Source organism: Apus apus, chromosome 1, assembly GCF_020740795.1.
Source record: "Apus apus isolate bApuApu2 chromosome 1, bApuApu2.pri.cur, whole genome shotgun sequence".
Taxonomy (NCBI): domain Eukaryota; kingdom Metazoa; phylum Chordata; class Aves; order Apodiformes; family Apodidae; genus Apus; species Apus apus.
In genome coordinates this window covers 67,660,976-67,665,856 of record NC_067282.1, presented here as the reverse complement: position 1 = coordinate 67,665,856, position 4,881 = coordinate 67,660,976, and positions in this window count along the sequence as shown.

Genomic DNA, 4,881 nt, shown 5'->3' with positions numbered 1-4,881 from the left:
CAATATATTACAAATCTACAAGGCCTACTGTCGTTGTAAGTACACCGCTCGCAGTGTTTCAATGGACATAATTCACAATGCTGACAACTTTTGGACTTCACAGTATCCAGTTAGAACTGTGGAATATTTTGCTTCTGGTTGAGCAGCAACCAGAGGAAACAAGGCCCTGCTGGTTTCCACCACATGTCTGCTTTCTCACACGTGCATCCACCAACACACAAAAGGGCTGAGGGGAGTGCAAGGCAGTGTGGCTTGGATAGTGTGGAGTCCTTGCGGGGTGAGGAAAAAGAAACAGAGGTTTCTCACCTGGATTCTGCTCCATCCCACGCTCTCTGGCGCACCCTCCCCGCTGCTTTTTCCATACCACCACCACCTTACAGCAGAAACCAAGAAGATTCAGACAACGAGCAACGGTGGCTTTTTTGTAATTTATTCAGTGTCTTTGCTGAGCCCAGGGCCTCAGCACAATCAAGAGGGACTTTCACAGAAGGCAAAGAGAAACACAGAGGAAAATCAAAGATACCAGAGGTTGCAACCTATGGATCTAGGTACATGAGAAGGGTTAGTTCCCACAATCTTTGCAAAAAAAAACAAAAAGTTGCATCAGGATTTATTCTTGTGGAAGAACGAAGAGTAGAGGGTGGGTGGGGAGGGGACTAAGAATTAAAAAAAAAAAGAGTTCTTGGGACTTTTTTAATTCAAAATTTTATAGAGGGGCAAAAGTGACGTTTACCAGATAGAATGCTGATTTTTTTAATATATTTACAACAGTATTTGTGTAAAAAAACAAAACAAAAAAGTGAGATTGTTAAAAGTAGTTTTTCTTTGTTTTCTTTTTTGTTTTGCATACACTGCCACTAATATCTTCTCTTTTATTATATATATGAATATATTAAAAAATATATTTTATTTTAAATTGAGACTGTTAAGGTTAGCTAACCTGCTTCCAGATGGGGGGGGAGGGGAGATGATAATGATTTTTATTTTAAAAAAGAGGAAGGATGTTTCTTTATTTTTTTTCTAGTATTATTCTCTCTTTTCTAATGGAATCAAAAATTACCTGGGTCGATGAGGCGCTCTGTGAAGTCATCTGTGAGATTATCTACTAGAGTTTGTGCATCCTGCAGTATCATTTGAACTGCTACTTTCTTTTTGAATTACGTGGTTCTCTTTTTGGCTCTTACAAAGGTTCTGTTGTTTCTTTTTTTTTTAGTTCCATCTCAGAATTTATTTCTGCTGAAAGGAAGTTCCTTTTGAGAAAGAGATTTCTCTAGCAGTGTTCCCTTGGTTTGGGGGATGATAGAGTCTGTAGTCTTTACGTTCTTCTTATTTGAAAAAGTAATGAAAGTTTTGGAAGTGTGTAATAACTAGGATTTCCCTTCTTTTTGGTCACTGGACAAGAATTAATCTGCTGTATTGTTCTCTCGTCCCTGCCTTGCTCGCTGGAGAGCTTCCATATTTGTGTGGGAATCTGATCCTGCCCCTGGTAATTTGTGCTGATGCCAAAATAACTTAAAATGTTACCATTTCAAATAATCTTCCCTTCTTCATTTGCAAAAACATCTAACTGAAGGGCCACATCCCAGATTCTCTGCATATGCAAAGCTATGCAAGGAATGTAGGATCAGTGTGAAAGGTTGATTCCTGATCTGCATCTGTATGTTGGTGTTTTGTATTTTGTTTCACTGTGTTTGGGCTGGTGTTCTCCCTAGTCATCTTCTGTCTATCTGTGTGAGAATTTTTCCCCCAAAGCCAACTCCCAAAGTACCTGGGTCCTTATTTCAGTTGGATCAGTGTCTGACACTCTCTTTGTCTTGCTTGAAATCCATAGCTAGGATTTGCACCAGCTGCACTCTGGACTTTATATTTTAGGCAAAGAAGAAGCACCTAACAAAAATATGCAAAAAGGAAAAAAAAAATGCTAGTTTAGCCTTTGCTTGTGTCTATATTTAAATTAAGCTTTCTTAAGTTTACAAAACTTCACTTGTGAACAATGAGCATTTCACTTGAGACATTCTTTTATGCTGGACAACTTTCTGATTATTGACTTGGTAAATCTCCACATGCAATTTTGCATGTTCTTTACACCTTCTGTATCAAATGTCTGTGATTCAGCAAAGGTAATCTGATTGCTATGTTCTAAACCTGTTCCATTACTGATTTATTTTGGGGACAAAACCTGACAGATGGTTCAATCTCAGAATCTTTCTGTACTCTGCAAGGCATTGTTCAGCAGATCCTAAATGTTGAACCCCTAATTCGCAGCTGCAGTAGCAGCATCAGGAGACTTTGAGGTGAGTGCCAGAGCAAATGAGTCTTTTGTATGGTAACATTTTTAATTTTTTTTTGCTACTGATTTGTTTGGGTAGTTCAAGGGGGCTGGTAAAGGAGCACAAGGTAGTTAACAAATATTTTTCTCATAACCACACCGGTAAAAACAATTTTGGGCATATAAACCAGGAAGTTAAAAGACAAAACATAAGGCACAGAGAGGGAGGACTAATACCTGCCACGTAGAGACATGCTAAATCTGTAAAGAAAATGAAGGTTCTACAGAAAAGGGTGTGGGAGAATAAGGGGAATGTGAACCCATACAAAAGGACTGAAGGTCTTTCTCTCATAAAAAGAGTTTTTAATGAGATCTTTAGTATCAAAGAGTTTGGTGTTCTCTCATATGAGGAGTTAATGAAGAATTTCACCCATCTTAGAAATCTGTAGCTGTTCATTTGTCATATGAGGTCTGGGGAAAAGCTGTTTAATTCGCCACTGTTAAACTTGATGAACTATAGTCAAGATGTAGCGTATTTTGGAATATGGTTATGATACCAGAAGAGATATGCTAGTACATGGGAAGTAAGAATCAGGATTTACATTCACCAAAATCTGAATACTATAGTGTTTAGAGAGGAAAAATCTTAACTAAATTGTAATACTTCAATTTTCAACCTCCTCTAAATAAAAAAAACCTTTGAAATGCCCATTTATTTTGAAGCCTAATAAATTTCAAGTTAATTAAAGATTAGTTATGAATGAATGAAGGGTGCTGATTCAAAAATAAACTTCTTAAAGTAAAGCTAGAGCATGCTAGATTAAATTCTAAATCACTTGTCAAAGAGTTTAGGCCAAGGTCTTCACAAATGGCTGCCTGAAATATAAACTGATTTTGTTGAACTCCCAGGCTTAAAAATTAGTGACTTGATTTTGTAAAACATGGAGAAACTTGCAGCATGACCGCAAATGTAACTGAAAGTGCTCTTCAGGTCACTTATTTAAGTAGCCTTTGGCAAATTTAGGAGCATAAACATAGACCCCATTATCTTCTAAAATACTAAATTATTTCAAATAATGCTTCCTCCCATTTGCTGAAATGTTTATTTACTACTTGGAAACAACTACAATATCTGAATCATAGAATCATAGAATGCTTTGGGTTGAAAGCGACCTTAAAGACTGTCTAGTTCCAGTCCCCCTGCCATGGGCAAGAACACCTCCCGCTAGAGGAGGTTGCCCAAAGCCCCATCCAACCCAGCCTTGAACACTTCCAGGGAGGGGGCAGCCACAACTTCCCTGGGCAACCTGTGCCAGTGTCTCCCCACCCTCACAGTAAAGAATTTGTTCCTTTGTTACAGGTATCTTCAAGCCTCATGTATTGCTACAGACTTCCTCAGCAGAAAGAATACCTGTGGAACACCAACAGTCACAGTGATCTACAAACGGCTGTTGACAGTGTCTGGGTGCATCCATCTCAGTATGCTTGAAAGGCTTCCTTCAAAACACCTGATAAAATTACTGTAGCACACATCCCTTTGATAGAGTATGCAATATCCTGCATTCCTTGAGCCTGATTCTCACTTCCCCTAAAGCTCTCTTTATATTGCTTTGGCAATGGGAAAGGGCATTCAATAGGACATAAATTCAGGCATACAAATCAAGGCCTCTCTGCACGGCAAAAGTGCAATAAAGGAAGCCTTAGAGTAAATGAGAGATAAGTGCCTTCTCTTACTGCTGCTGAGGCTGATGAAGTCAATTGAAAGTGTAGGATTGGCCAGAGCAGATCTGCCTGCAGTCCACCTTGCCCAGTATTCTGTCTTTGACATGTGGCCAGTTACAGATGATTTGGATGAAGATGAAAGAACCATGTTGGATAATTACAAAGTAATAAGCCCAAGAGAGATTTATTATAATCCTCATTAGCTATGTATCTGCTTATAACCTAAAGACATAATAATTTATGGCCTTAACTTTTTATCCCATATAAAAATTATATATTGTGGCAGATAATTCTCATTATCCTTTTAAGATCTAGCTTATTAATTGCTAGGCAGTCCCAGTGATACCCTTTGGAAGTGAGTTCCTCAGGTTAATTACCACCTTGTTAAAATTATTCCTTTTCAGGTTAATTCTGTTGCTGTTCATTGAAACACCCTTGTTCTTTTCTTACATGAAATCAGAGAACTAAAATGTAAGTTCTCTTGCCCATTCCTCTGAAGCCTGCTTTTCTCTGGGAAATCAGAATCCACAAGGAATGCAGGACCACAACCAGTGTCCACTGGTCAGTAAGGAGGAACAGCTACTCAGTGTGTGCATGTGCGTGTCTGGGGCGTGTGCGTCAGTGAGGTTCTCCTACAGTGATCTCTTGCAGAGGACTGGAAACAGCTCCTAGATAATGGAAACATAGCAGTAGAATACATCAGTCTAGAAATTGTAAGATGATACCTCAGTCTGATACCTCGTCTCATGAAACCCATTAATAGTGTCTTGTAAGGGAAATAGGTATAGATGTTTAGCAGGAACTGTTCTAGCTAGCAAACATAAACCCCTTTATCTTTCTCAGCAACTGTCATGCTTCCACTAGGACCACTTCTGGCCCATGCTGTTAGT